This window comes from Chlorocebus sabaeus, chromosome X (assembly GCF_047675955.1).
Source record: "Chlorocebus sabaeus isolate Y175 chromosome X, mChlSab1.0.hap1, whole genome shotgun sequence".
Taxonomy (NCBI): domain Eukaryota; kingdom Metazoa; phylum Chordata; class Mammalia; order Primates; family Cercopithecidae; genus Chlorocebus; species Chlorocebus sabaeus.
Window position 1 is genome coordinate 56,549,010 of NC_132933.1, and position 16,243 is coordinate 56,565,252.

Here is a 16,243-nt window from a genome sequence, read left to right on the forward strand (position 1 = left end):
ACATATGATGTTGAGCATCTTTTTTATGCTTATTTGCCATCTGTATATCTTCTTTGGTGAGGCATCTGTTCAGATCTTTTGCCCATTTTTAATTAGGTTGTTAGACTTCTTGCTGTTGAGTTTTAAGAGTCTTTTGTATATTTTGGATAACAATCCTTTATCAGATATGTCTTATGCAAATATTTTCTCCCAATCTGTGACTTGTGTTCTCATTCTCTTAACTGTTGTTTTACAGGGCAGAAGTTTTTATTTTGAATGAAGTTCAACGTATCAAGTCTTTCTTCCATGGGCTTTGTCTTTGGTGTTGTATCTTTTTCTTTCTTTTTTTTTTTTTTTAAGGACGGAGTCTTGCTCTGTCACCCAGGCTGAAGTGCGGTGGCCTGATCTCAGCTCACTGCAAGCTCCGCCTCCGGGTTCATGCCATTCTCCTGCCTCAGCCTCCCGAGTAGCTCGGACTACAGGCGCCCGCCCCCACACCCGGCTAATTTTTTGTATTTTTAGTAGAGATGGGGTTTCACCGTGTTAGCCAGGATGGTCTCAATCTCCTGACCTCATGCTCTGCCCGCCTCGGCCTCCCAAAGTGCTGGGATTACAGGCTTGAGCCACCGTGCCAGGTCCTGGTGTTGTATCTTAAAAGTCATTGCCGGCCGGGTGTGGTGGCTCACGCCTGTAATCCCAGCACTTTGGGAGGCCGAGGCGGGCGGATCACGAGGTCAGGTGATCGAGACCATCCTGGCTAACATGGTGAAACCCCATCTCTACTAAAAATTAGCCGGGCGTGGTGGCAGTCGCCTGTAGTCCCAGCTACTCGGGAGGCTGAGACAGGAGAATGGCGTGAACCCGGGAGGTGGAGCTTGCAGTGAGCTGAGATTGTGCCACTGCACTCCAGCCTGGGTGATAGAGCTAGACTCCATCTCAAAAAAAAAAAAAAAAGTCATTGCCAAACCCAAGATTATCTAGATTTTCTCCTAGTTATCTTCTCATAATTTTATAGTTTTGCATTTTACATTTAGGTCTATGATCCATTTTGAGCTAATTTTTGTGAAGAGTGTAAGGTCTATGTTAAGATTCATTTTCTTTTTATGTGGATATCCAGTCGTTCTAGTACCATTGTTGAAAAGACTGTCTTTTCCCCACCTAACTGCTTTGCTCCTATGTCAGATTCGGTTGAATATATTTGTATTGGTCTATTTCTGGTCTCTCTAGTCCGTTCTACTGACCTATTTGTCTATTTTTCTGCCGATATTTGATTACTGTCTTGATTACTGTGTAGTCTCATAGTAAGTCTTGAAGTGTTAGTCTTCTTCTTTGTTCTTCTCCATCAATATTGTGTTGGCTATTCTAGATCTTTTGCCTCTCTCTATAAACTTTAGAATCAGTTTGTCAATATCCACAAAATAACTTGCTCTGGTTTGCTTTGCTTTTAAAATTTTCAATTACAAAACTTGAGCCCGAGAAATGCAATGAGCAGTAGAGGTATATCTAAGTAATTCTACTCAACCTGCTTAATTTTAGTTAATTTGGATAGTCAAAGACTCCCACTATTGTTTCTCCTGTTTTTTTCCTAAATAAACAATAAACATCGAGAGACATGCCTTAATAGCAAATGATGATACCCACCAGAATAACTAAAAATTTCTCAAGTATTTATTTTATTTCAATATTGATGATTGCCATAAAGCAAACGCACAATCTGCCTTGGAAACATATAACACAGACACATCATCAAGCATGGTCACTTGATGGAAGCAGAAGTGACATTTACTTTTTCTATGTATATTTTAACTGTTTTATTTCCATTCACTTACAGAAAGGGAACCATTATTCATTTTCTGTGATCAGAATATAATTGGGTTTTCACCCTTACATGATTCAGTATTGTTGTGAAGTTGTTCTGTTTGTGAATCCTTCACAGAAGAATGCATCTCAGTCTGTGTATGTGCAATTCTTTTTTTTTTTTTTTTTTTTTAACAACAATGTGTTTTATTTTAAAACAAGTCTATAAAGGTAGAAATCGCACACAAAAATATGGATTACTCTGACATGTTGGCAAAGTAGGTTATGCAAAGTAGGTTATAGCTGGACTTCAGTTTGGGAGTTCTGTATATTTGAGGGCATCCGGAAGTCAGAGTCTGTGACCAGTCCTTGTCACTAATCTGTAAACAATAATTTCAAGTAGAATTTAGCATTTTTTAACTACTAAGAAATTGAAGCATAATCATTTCCTGTGTAACACTACTTAGGTCTGAGCAGATAAGGGCATTTCATACTATTGTTCCTAACATTTAATTTTTTGATTCTAAAAATACAGTTAATGTTAATAGGGATGATGAGTTTTGGCTTTTCTTGTTGCATTTTGAACATACGAGGAGTTCACCAATTTAAACTAGTTTTTTTTTTGTTACTTTTAAAAAGCAGAATATAATCTTTTTACTTCTATGTACCAGTTTTTAAAAAATCACTGATGCTATCAAAATGTTCAGTATCTGAATCTTAACTCTTACATCGGTGAAAGTAGTGCTTACTGCTGAAACTGCATGGAACATATACCTTCTTCTAGTTTTTTTGTTTCTTTTTTTTTGACAGAGTCTGGCTCTGTTACCCATGTTGGAGTGTAGTGGTGCAATCTGGGCTCACCACAACCTCTGCCGTCTGGGTTCAAGCAATTCTCCTGCCTCAGTCTCCCTAGTAGCTGGGATTAGTAGCTGGGATTACAGGTGTGCGGTACCATGACTGGCTCATTTTTGTAATTTTAGTAGAGACAGGGTTTTGCCATGTTGGCCAGGCTGGTCTCGAACTTCTGACCTCAAGTAATCTGCCTGCCTCCGCCTCCCAAAGTGCTGGAATTACAGGCATGAACCACCGTGCCCAGACTTCTGGTGTTTATTTTCAGTTGAAGGGAACATGCAGTTCCTCTTAGGGAATTTTAGGCCTCATTACCCCATAAAATGAATAGTTTTGAATAATTATTATGAGAGACCATTAAAAAAAGACAATTTAAAATACTTGATTCCAAATTAATACACAAGTAACCTCAAGAAACTCAGTGCTAAAGGAAAACAGCAAGCAACTTCAGTTCAGAATTCTTCCATCAAACTTTTCAAGAATACAGACTGGGTTAATGCTACCTTTCTAAAACAAAGCAAGTCATTTTAAAAGCTAAAGAACCCATGTTAGTACAATTTGATTATAAAGTTAGAAAACCAGAATTATATTTCCTCACCTAATTTAGAATTCTGGAAACATAGTACCTTAGCATTAAAGGATACTTCAAATTAACCTGTCATAGAAAATTGTCTCTTGAGCTTTCAAATCCTATAATAATTCTATACCCGTTGTTTATTTATTTATTTATTTATTTATTTATTTATTTATTTATTTTTATGTTTTATGGTGAATTACCTGGGGCCATTTGTTTCTCTAACCTAATTTCAAATCTAAAGGCAAAATTAAAATGCATTTTTCCTATTTCCAGAATAATTGCCTCAAATGCTGCTATCCTATGAGTCTCTTTCTGTTCAGCTCACAATAAAATAGCGTACTGTTCTTCCAAACTGTCTTATAAGGCACTAGTATAAAATTAAATAGATAAAAGTTACCATATAGGCTATGAAGATTGTTTGCTGGTGGTAATTTTTAAGCTTGATTCTGAATAGACTTAATAAGAAGGGCACTTGAAAGACGTGGCTCAAATTTTTCTCTTTAAGGTATCTTGAAATTATAGGCTCACTCTCCCCAAATTTCAAAAGGTAAAGCCTTTCAAAAAGGCTTTCCCTTATGGGCAAAGCAATGATAGAAGCTTTAGAGTCATTTCAGAAAAGCACATTGTTTTCCCTCTTAAATCATTCCTTAATACTCGTGGAATGAAGGCAAAGAGAAAACCAAGAATAAAACTAGCCAAGCACTCCAGCAATTGGGCTTCCTGACTGTTTTCCCTGTTCCAAAGAAAAGGGAGACACCAGCCTGCAATAAATACTTCATAGACAACTGAACTTTTGCAATGTCAGTCAACATTTGATGTCCCATATCTCCTAATTCTTTTTGTTGCCGGTAGTTGGCCTGGCAGTAGTAGTTAAATTGGAGCAATTAATCTGTACATTGAGGAAGGGCTTCCTTTAACAGTTGAAGGGCGCTGTCTGGCAGGATTCCAAAGACTTGTAGTGTTTTTACAGTGGGAATTGCTTCAAGTTCAAGTAAAGTTTTGGGTTTATCATAGCACCGAGTGAGTGATATGTATTGGAGGTAGTTGAGCTGGAGAATATCTGAAAGCAGTCATTCTTTAGCTTTAGCATGACATTATCACTTAAGTTTAGGTGGATATCTAGACCCTCATTGGGGCATCTTCTAATTAAAGTAGAGACATTGGATTTCAGGAGATTCTTTCGGCAGCCACTGAGATTCAGCTGGGTGATGCTCTCTGACAAATGCACAACAACCACTTGCACATGCTTTTTCAGTGAAGTCATATCACCTTTAGCTCATCCAGTCTGGAACAGCTGGAATAAGAGAATCCAGAACACCCAGAAAGGTTTAGTTGCACTAAATTTGAGTTCTGTGCAAGATTATTGATAATGGAATCTGAAAGCCATAGGTCTTCCAGAAAACTTAGATTCTGCAACTTGGAGCCCCGAGACAGAATGCCATGGAGGGCAGACACATCTATAACTGAGTTCAACACATCCCTCTGCTGTATATGCAGAGGGCTGAAATCTTCAACCAATGGTTGATCATAAATGATTATTGGCAGTAGAAGGCAACCAACCCAGACGAATCACATCCAGGTGAAGATTTTTACCTGTGAGGTATAAAGTCTGCCATAGAGACTCAATAGACGCTAGGGTAATACCACCTCTTAAAATATCGAAGGCCTTTAGCAGCTCAGTGAGGCACGGACAGGAAAAGATCCCCAAGAGCAGCTCATCTGGAAAGGAGTCCCATGAAACACCTGGAAAGTTCTCTCCATTTAGTTTAGGCCTGTGAATGATCACAGTCTTTATCATTCCTTTTGCTCTTCAATCATTTCCTTGGGTGGCTGTGTGATTGGCCCAGGTTTTAGAGCAGTTCCTTGGCGATATTCTCACTGTCTGCCTCCTCCTTCTCCAGGGCAGAGACCCCGATGCCTGCCAGTAGTTCAGAAGTCTTGCTTGAATCCTAACCCCACATGAAGCTGGTGGTAACATTGCTACTCTGGTCTGGAATCTCTTGAAGGTGCTTCTTGTGCACGGCATCTGCAGGTTTGGGAGTTTTAAGTACATGCATTAATTGCACAGCTGCCTGTCTCCTGGATTCCTGCTTTGGTGCACGGCAGCCTCTAGCTTGCTTAGAAACCCAGCAGCTAGATCTATGAACTCTAGCAACATTTCAAGTGTGATGGGCACTCCCTTTTATTGTTTTTTAAGGTCCACTTTTCGTTTCTGGAATTAAAATTATTTATTTTTTTAAGTGTATAAATGTATAAGGTACAAATGTAATTGTGTTACATACATAAATTGCCTAGTGGTGAAGTCAGGGCTTTTAGGTTAGCCATCACCAAATAATGTACGTTGTACGCATTAAGTAATCTCTCATTATCCATCCCTCTCACACCCCACTCACTCTTCAGAGTCTCCATTTGTTTATTATTCCACACTCTAAGTCCATGTGTACACATTATTTAGCTCCTACTTATAAGAACATGTGATATTTATCTTTCTGTGTCTGACTTGTTTCACTTAAGATAATGGACAGGTCTGTCCACATTGCTGCGAATGACATGATTTCATTCTTTTTTTATGGCTGAATAGTACTCCATTTTGTATGTATGCCACATTTTCCTTATCCAGTCTTCTGTTGGTGAACACTTAGGTTGATTCCATATCCTTGCTATTGTGAATAGTGCTGTGATGAACATATGTGTGCAGGAATCTTTTTGATATAATGATTTATTTTCCTTTGGATACTCAGTAGTGGGATTGCTACAAATTGCTACATCTATTTTTAGTTCTTTTAGAAATCTCCGTACTGTGTTTTCATAGAGGTTGTACTACTTTACATTCCTACCAACAATATGTGAGTTCCCTTTTCTTCACATCCTTGGCAACGTGTTATTTTTTATCTTTTTCATAATAGTCATTCTGACTGGTGTAAGTTGATATCTCATTGTGCTTTAAATTTGCATTTCTCTGATGATTAATCATGTTGAGCATTTTTTCATACACCTATTGGCCAGTTATATGTGTTCTTTGAAAAATGTCTATTCATATCCTTTTCCCACTTTTTAAGGGATTATTTTTTATTGTTGAGTTGTTTGAGTTTCTTGTAAATTCTGGATATTAATCCCCTGTCAGAGGCATAGTTTCAAATATTTTCTCCCAGAATGACTAAATTAAAAAAAAAAAAAACTTTCCAAATTAAGTGTTAATTGGGATGTTATATTAGTCATTATATTATTCTCTAGTAAGACAGAACCAATAAAATATATATACATATATATACATGTATCTACATATTATATATATACATATTATGTCTCTCTATATATAGAGAAATATACATATATGCATTTTATTGTCTCTATATATCTATATATAAAAAGAAATATATATATAGATATATATAGAGAGAGACAGAGAGAGAGATTGAGAGAGAGAGACAGATATGAGTGGGGATTTATTAGTAAAATCAGCTTACAGGATTATGGAAGCTGAGAAGTCCCATGATAGGCTATCCACAAACTGAAGACCCTGGGATGCTGGTAGCATAGCTGAGTCCAAGTCTGAAGACATGAGAACTCAGGCGTAAGTCTTGTAGTTCAAAGGCCAAAGAGCTTGGAGTTCTCATGTCCAAGGACAGGAGAAGAAGAGAGTGTATTCCAGATCCAGGAAAGAGAGAGAGATCAATTTGTTTTTCCTCTCTTTTTGTTCTATCCAAGTGATATGGTTTGGCTGGGTCACCACCCAAATCTCATCTTGAATTGTAGTTCCCATAATCCCCACATGTCATGGGAGGGACCTGGTGGGAGATAATTTAATCATGGGACAGTTACCCTCATGCTATTCTTGTGATAGTGAGTGAGTTCTCACATCTAGTGGTTTTATAAGGAACTTTCCCCCTTTTGCTCAGCACTTCTCCTTGCTGCCGCCATGTGAGGAAGGATGTGTTTGCTTCCACTTTTGCCATGATTGTAAGTTTCCTGAGGCCTCCCCAGCCATGCTGAACTGTGAGTCAGTTAAACCTCTTTCCTTTACAAATTACCCAGTCTCGGGTATATCTTTATTAGCAGCATGAGAATGGACTAATACACTAGGCCTCCAACCCATTGGATGGTGCCTGCCCACATTGAAGGCAGATCTTTCCCATTTAGTGCATGTAGACTCACACCAATCTCTTCTAGAAATACCCCCACAGACTCACTCCAAAATAATGCTTTACCAGTTCTCTAGATATTCCTTAATTCAATAAAGTTAACACCTAAAATCAACCATCACAGATTTAAAGTAACTGGAATTCTTACACGATGCTGGTGGAAGTGTAAACGGGTAAAATCGCTTTGGAAAACTACTTGTCTGTTTTGATTAAATCTAAACATATGCTAAATAATTATGACCCAGTAATTCCAAATCTCACAAAATGAGTACATATATTCACCAAGAAACTTGGGCATCTCAGAAGCATTATACCAGAGCCAGAAAAAATGAAATATTTATTTACACAGAACAGATACATAAACTGAGGTATATTCAGACAACTTGAATACTTAGCTATGAAAATGAACAAACTACTACCACAGGCAACAACATGGATGAATCTCACAAACACCATGTTAAGTGAAAGCTGTTGGACATATACGGCTACCTACTCTTTTTACATTTATATAAAGTTCAGAACCACAAAACTTATCTATGATAAATAGTGAAAACCTTGGGAAAGGAGGGGGAATAATGAGTTGGAAGGGGAATGAGGGAAGTTTTTGAGTTTGAGTAACTCTCTATTTCTTGAGTTGAGTGATGGTTACAAGATGTTTTCATTCTGTGAAATTTCATCGAGCTGTATGCTTATGATTTGTGTAATTTAAAAATGCATGTCATTTTATTTTGGCACAAACACTCATTAAAGAAACTTATAAGCAATCCAACAGAACCTACTGAGTTCTATAAAAACTTTCAGAATACACATGGCAGGAAATTTGTATTATTTTAAACTCTTATGGGGAAAACTTACTAACTACTACACAATGGGTTCATCTCATGAGGCAGGGATTGCCTTTTGATAGATGAGTTGGGATTGGAATTTAGGTGTGTCTGATGTCAAAGCCCATGCTCATAGCCACTATCTTGTACAGCCTTCCATTATGATTAGATATTCTCTTCCTTATCTACTTATGGCAAACAACTGTGGTTCTACGTATTTTCTTTTCCTGTTTTATTTTATGACACTAAGCGACAGTGAAATATTATCCACATCCTTAATTGTGTTTCATGACACCAAAATAAAGTTGAAAAACATTTGTTTGCTCTAAACATGGCCAAATGACTACTTTTATGTATATATGTATGTATTTATTATTTGTGTGTATGTGTGTGTTATGATCACAAAGCTTAGATGTATAATGTATGTGGTGTATCATTATATCTTTTGAATAATTCTTCACTTGTGTCATGGCAGTTTTAATATTTTGCTTGGTATTTGACCATAGCTGAACATTGAGCAGACAATCTCACTGAGCTGTCTGTGGTTGGCATTTAAGGTTGTTGTTGTTGTTGTTGTTTTGTTTTGTTTTACCTCCCTCACGATGTACTAATTCAGAATCTTTCAGAGTATGCAGCAGTTTAATTTTTTCCAACATGCATTGACTTATACACAGATATATTAAATTATATCTGTCATTGTTCATCTGTTGCCCAATGATAACATTTGCTCAGTTCCCCAGGAGTGTTTTATAATTCCCGCCTCATTTCAACTTGGTCTTATGTTCATCCCTCTTCTGGTTGTTAATAAATTGATGAAACCGCAACACCATCAGTCATACATAGGTCTATACCATCACCCTGTTAACCTTTTATATACGCTGAAAGTTGGTCATTTATTTTTACTATTAGCTTTCCACCTCTTAAATACTTTATAAGCCACAGCTAAAGAGGCACATGATCACCCTTCAGATACTGAATTTAATACATAATCACCAAAGAATGTGAGAATTCTATTGTTTTTATAGAGGTAAATGCTTTTTTTTTCCCTAGAGGGTAGCCATTTAGTTTACCTATTGAATATCATAGATAATTATTCTCTGACTATTTTTCCTTAAAAAATAGTTTGCCAAGTATTCCAGCTCTTCTCATATATTCACTCTTATTCCTTTAACTAACTAAAGGCATCTTACATATTTATTACTGAAAACATATATTCATAAGACACTTTACAGAATAAATATTCAACTCATTAGAGATCTACATCAGAATAATATATATATATATTTTCATTTGCTTATATTAAACCAATTTTCTTCACTTAACTTTTCAGAGACTATACTAATAGAATTCCTAAAGGACAAAAGCCAATAAGGTATTATCTCCAAAGAAAAATGTTTACAAAATTAAAAATGTTTACAAAATTAATAAATTCATATGACAGAGCAGTTAAATTTTTGGCTTCCTTAATATTGTAATGCATAGAGCTAGCTGAGAAGACAATTAAGTAATCATTATCTATATTGTGGACAACAGTAGATCCTCATTCTGTTCAGGTAGATGCACCAAGCTAACAAATCTTCCTTTATTATAGTCTATGTACTAATTATAGAGTAGCTACAAAAGTTGAAACTTGTTCAAAGTTAGAAACAATGATACACCCACATACTCTCTGAGCCACCTTTCAGTAACCTGCGTATTTCAGAACTTGGTAGCTTCAGCTCATATTATTATTATAGCTTTTGCTTTCTTTCTTTTTTTTTGGAAGATACTTGGGAAAGGTGAAATAGAGTAGAAAATCATTACAATACAATGGTATTTCTGCATTGCCTGTAGGTTTAATATTTTGATTTGTTTCTCACCTAGACAGTTGGTTATAAATCCAAATGAATTTTTTAAAATCAGTCTTGGAAGAGGAATGTCTTGAAAAAACCCACCAAGCTTTATTTGTGAAAAATGTAATGAAAAGTTTAAGGAAGGAGAACGAGGACTTACAATACGAAGATTTTCATGAAAATTAATCTGACCTATTGCTAAACTCAAATTCCAAGGCCGAGTTTTGAAACAAACTTTCTTATGGCATTATAGCTAATCTGTGATGACTGTTACATAAATAGCTTTTTTGCACTACACCAAATACAAGTGCTCTCATTTCCAAATCCCTGAAAAACTGTTATGACATCGAATAAACAAGAATCCTTTTAAAAGAATAGGCCATTGCTACAATCAAGTCAATTTCAGCATTCTTTTCCCAGAACTATTTTGCATATTGGGTCACACAACAGTTTTAGTCCTAGTAACCGTCTATTTTGGGACCTCACCTACAATCTGGTGACATTATGGAAAAAGTATGAAATTAGAACTGTAATATGAATAAAAAAGGCAAACATCTAGAGTTTAAAAGATTATCTTTGTACTTAGCTACTTTTCATTTATAAAGGTACTTTTTAAGCACTAATTAATCCGCTTAAAACCCCTATGAGCATGGCTGGACTAGGAGAAAAACAGAATTTTGAGAAGAGGAAAGTGAAAAGTTTCTATTGGAGCTATATTTTTCCATAGCTCATCTCAAAGCAGAATCTCCTAAATAGGTAAGTCAATTAAATTCCTCTTATCTGAACAGTCAGGCTGTTCAGTAGATAAAGAAATTCCATTTTGCTCGAGACCCCTAGGGATAACCTAAAGCGTTGTTCCACAGTAAGCCAAAGTCTCAGAATTGAGAAATCAAGGGAGCCCAGAATCATCTTAGATATTTGGACATCTTCTGGATCAGTGATGGAAGGATTTAAAGCCAAATAACACTGGTTCTGACTAGAATTGGACATATTTCTAAGAAAATAACCAGTTGACTCACCATGTCTAATTCCTTGCAGGTCAATAATTCATTTCTGACAATGGCAGTTTCAATCAAACTTTTGGGGTGAAGGAATGCATGTGGGTGTCACTGACTGCCACTGGCAGGCCTGAGGCATAGACAAGAGAGAAGACCAAATAGAAGGGGAGAAGTTGTTGTGGTAGAAGATCACCAAATAATTCTTTTTTTCCCCTCCCCCTGGAGGCAAAGTTTCGCTCTCGGCGCCCAGGCTGGAGTGCAATGGCGCGACCTCGGCTCACCGCAACCTCCGCCTCCCAGGTTCAAGCAATTCTCCTGCCTGTAGCTGGGATTACAGTATTTTTAGTAGAGATGGGATTTTGCCATGTTGGCCAGGCTGGTCTCGAACTCCTGAACTCAGGTGATCCATCTGCTTTGGCCTCCTAAAGTGCTGGGATTACAGGCATTAGCCACCGTGCCTGTCCCATCAACTAATTCTTAAGATACAAGCAATAATTTCCACCACTGGCTCAGAGGGCAGTGAGTTAAATGCACTAGGTGTTAAGGCAATGGAAGGAATAACAGTAAATTCAAGGAACGGAGATGAGAGTATGCTGGAAAGTGCAGGAAGATCACCACATATAATAGCCAAGTTATGGGGGAGCCATGTCAGAAACCAGGATATTGTGTATAGATAGAATTGCTGACCTATGCAAAATATAGCCCAAGAAATATGTCATATCCAAGTATAACATTGTAGCAAGGAACAGTAGTGAAATTGCACACACACACACACAGAGGCACACCACAGACACAGCACTTATAAATTCATGCAAACACTCTCAATCCTACATTCTTGCTCTATATTTTCCTATAGCATTATTGCTTTCTAACATATACCTCACAAATTATTTGCTATGATGTACTTGCTCCCTCCCACAGAGAATGGAAACTCTACTAGGGTAGAAAGTCTTGTTTTGTTCATTGATACATGCCTATAATATACAACACTGTCTGTAATATAATAGGCTCTTGATAAATATTTGTTGACTGAATAAGTTAGGTGTGTGAGGTTTAAGAAATGTTTATGAGATGTTCCAGAGTGGATGAGTGAAGGATACAGAGCACACTGAGCTCATTGCAGTGGATTGTTTATCCAAAGGAGGACAAAGGCTGAAGCAGGGAGACCAGCTAAGAGACTACTACAGTAATCCAAGGGAGTAGATGATGATGCCTTGAACCTTGAAGTTTTGTTTTTTTTTTTCTTGAGACGGAGTCTCACTCTGTCGCCCAGGCTGGAGTGCAGTGGTGCGATCTCAGCTCACTGCAACCTCTGACTCCTGGGTTTAAGCAATTCTCTGCCTCAGCCTCCCGAGTAACTAAGATTACAGGTGCCCGCCACCACACCTGGCTAATTTTTGTATTTTTAGCAGAGACAGGGTTTCACCATCTTGGCCAGGCTGGTCTTGAACTCTTGACCTCGTGATCCACCTGCCTCAGCCTTCCAAAGTGCTGGGATTACAAGTATGAGCCACTGTGCCTGGCCTGTAGTGGAGGTTTTAAGAACTAGTTGGATGGAGAATATATTTTGAAGATACAGCCAATGGGATTTAAAAAAAAAAAGAAAGCTTAATTGAGTTACAATTGACATACAGAAAGCTGTACAAATGATTTATCAAACAAATAATAAAATCATTATAGATTGTGCTCATTAAAATAAATTCAGTTAGGGTTTTATTGTGATAATTCACTGAGAGAAATTAAGTATTCTTGGTGCCAAGCTGTCCTCTTAAATTGATATCAGTAAACTGTAAAGATTAAATATCTATATGTGCATAAAATAGAAACTATAGTGAAAAACAAGATCAGTGTGACAATTAGCTGTACCATATTAAACTAAACCCCTTTCAGAAGTTACACTGTATCCTGATTGTTAAATCATAAGGAGTATGTTGCTGTTTTCACTCATAACAAATCTGTACAATCTAAGTATGGCTAAAATTAGGTAGGGCATTTGGCAAGCAAAAAATGTGTTTGGAGACACATCCATATCCTTTGAACAAGAATATTAAGAATGTGCAGGTTTATATCCTAGGGTGTTTCTTGTGGCTATTGTAACTCAAATTGGAAACAATTTAGATATCCAAACCTAGAGTATTTAAGTAAATTATGGCACGCTCATACAATGGAGTACTAGAGTGCCAATTGAAAGGATATTGTAGAAGTGTATATATTGGCACAAAAAACCTACCTACATTTTTTTCCATCATATTGACAGAAAAAAAAAAAGAAGTTAGAGAACAGCATTACAGGCCAGGCTGGTGGCTCACACCTGTAATCCTAGCACCTTGTGAGGCCAAGATGGGAGGATTGCTTGAGCTCAGGAGCTCGAGACCAGCCTGGGCCACATAGCAAGATTACATGTATATATATAACCAGGTATGGTGGTACATGCCTGTAGTCCCAGTTACTTGGGAGCCTGAGGTGGGAGTTTCAGCCTCCCACCTGAGTCCAGGAGTTGGAGGCTGCAGTGCCTATGATCGTGCCACTGCACTCCAGCCTGGGTGACAGTGAGACCCTGTCTCAAAACAAACAAAAAAGAAAACAAACAAACAAACAAAAACCCAGCATTACATGTGACCCCTCTTGGAGGGTGATGGGTTAATCAATTTCTGAACAGAAAAGTTCTACAAGCATACAACACAAAATGGGAATGAGTTATCACTGGTGGAATTACGATCATCCCTATTTTCTAAAATGTGTAATACTGTTATAATACAAATGTTTGAATGCGTGGAACAACAAAGATTACAATAGACTAAAGGATTTCACGATTTAGAAAGATATACAAGTCTTATTTTCCCTGGAGACTCACCCTTGTTCCTGCATCACAGAATAAACTTCCAACAGCATTATTACTGGCACTTCCTGACAACAATATTTCTTATTGAGATTTGTATAAGTAATGAGTTGCCAAATTAAGTATTTTAAACTCTCACATAAAACTCTTCAAATGTGAGAAACGTGGCTAAATATCCACATGTCCATAAGATTACTTTCAGGGTTTTACCAATTACAATAATAATTAAATGAATAATTAATGTGGATTCTCACAGCCTCATGTACTTTTCAGTTAGCTATACAAAAGAGGAACTAGGGAGAAAATTCTCAACAGAAACAGCATTAACAGAGAGCCAGTATCTTTAATTTTCCTATTAAAGACCCACTCTTTTCTCCATATGGCAAGGCAAATAATGCATATGTGGCCAACTCTGGATTATGCAGGGTCATAAGGGACAGAAACAACGTGGATAATTGAAACCCACTGATAATCCAGAAACCTAATTTTACCTAATAGTTGCAACCACCTCCTGGACAGAACCCTTCGGTAGAGTTGCTAATGAGAAGCATAATTGAGTGGTTTGAGTTCATCTGCTTTCAGTTATCCTTTGCAGGTGCTAATGAACAGTGAAATGGTCAAAGGGATGTCAGCCAAAGGAAGTGGTAGGAGAAAACGCAGTACATGGATAACCCAGAAACTGGATAATCACCTTCAAAATGGCTGAGTTAAGTGTAGTGAGGATCAGCTATTAACGAAATTCCATGAGGATATATGTCACTAAACCAGATCTTCATATTAAGGGTTTTCACATGTGCATATTCTAGCTTGGTTAACATGAATTACAGTATAGTCTTACAAGTTCTCTACACTGTAGTGATTTTCCTTGGTGGCAATGATAGGATATTTATCATCAGAGCACAGCTAATCAACTGCAGGCTCTTCTGCTAAATATGGCCAACAGGCTGCTTATGAGTGCAGACTCTGGCAGACAGCCCTGCTTTTAGACCAATGGAAATGTTATTGACTCACCCCCATGCCTTTCTGGAAGAGAATATAAGCATTGCTGGTATCCGATCATTAAAAAAAAATTATTACTCCAAATTCATGTTTTAGTAAACAGCATTTAGAAAGTCTTGTTATGGTGCAAACATTCTGTGGCTTATGTTAAGCATTTGGTTTTCAAAAATTGTCAAAAATAACTGTTTTTAGAGTACAATTATTTTCAAGTATTACACAATAAACTGTAATATTAGTAACAAAAACTGTATCTATGTTTGATTAGTAAGTAAGCTCTCAAATAGTTGTGAAAGTAATTTCCTTTTATAAGGATGAACATTAGGACAAATTACTTGTTACACTCACTAATATTCAGAACTTCAACTGTGTCTACATATGATTATTAATGCAGCTCTCTATAGTAGTAACAAAAGTGATTTTCATTTATGGCAGTTGTTTAAAACGAAGTACACTGTAAATTATCTGGTATTTGTAAATAAAACTGTATGTGCATATGAATATTAATTGTTTTCTATAGCAATTGTGAGAGTAATCTCCATTTATAGCAGTCGTTTTGGGTAAATGAGATTTTTAATCATTTTAATATCAACTGTTATTTCTTGATCTTATTCTGTGATCGTGTGTCCCATTGCCCATGTTGTGAGCAAAAGGATGAATGACCTAGTTGTGTATAATGTGCATTGTTTAAGCCACCTGAATATTCTGGACTACTCTCTAACTTTTGCTTAAACCTAGAGAAAAAAAACTAATTTTCAATTCAATTACAGGGAACATTCACCAAACTATTTAAATGAAAAATACAAGTCCCTAAATTTCTGCTTTATTGAAAATTTAGGTAAGCTATAGTCCTTTTCAATTTGCTTTTATGAAATACAATGGCATGAGTAGATGAGTTGTAAAATTTATTCACATTGAGCATTTGCTGTGTGCCTGAACTGATAGTGCTTTATATGTATTGACTCATATAATATAGTTGGCATTCTGTATCCATGAGTTCTGCATCTGTGGTTGGATCCAACCAACCACAGATGGAAAATACCGGGAAAAAAGGATGGCTGTGTCTGTAGTAAACATGTACAGACATTATTCGTTAAACAATACATCAAATAGCTATTTACATAGCATTTACCATGCATTAGGTATTATAAGTAATCTAGAGATAACTTAAAGTATATAGGAGGATGTATGTAGATTATATATAAGTACTACACCACTTTATATAACGGACTTTAGCATGCATGGATTTTGGCATCTGAGAGAGGACCTGGAACCAATCCCCCATGGATACTGAAGGACCACTGTACTTGCCAAAAAAAAAAAAAAAAAAAAAAAAAAGAAAGAAAGAAAGAAAGAAAGAAAGAAAAAACAACCTATGGGGGAGATGACACATTTATCTGTAATTTATTA

The 16,243-nt window shown here is 36.8% G+C and overlaps 1 pseudogene; it reads right to left on the minus strand.

Annotated features, from left to right (window-relative positions):
- Positions 1–3,977: 3,977 nt before the first annotated feature.
- Positions 3,978–5,259, minus strand: LOC103232328 (S-phase kinase-associated protein 2 pseudogene; annotated as a pseudogene).
- Between the last annotated feature and the right edge of the window lie 10,984 nt (positions 5,260–16,243).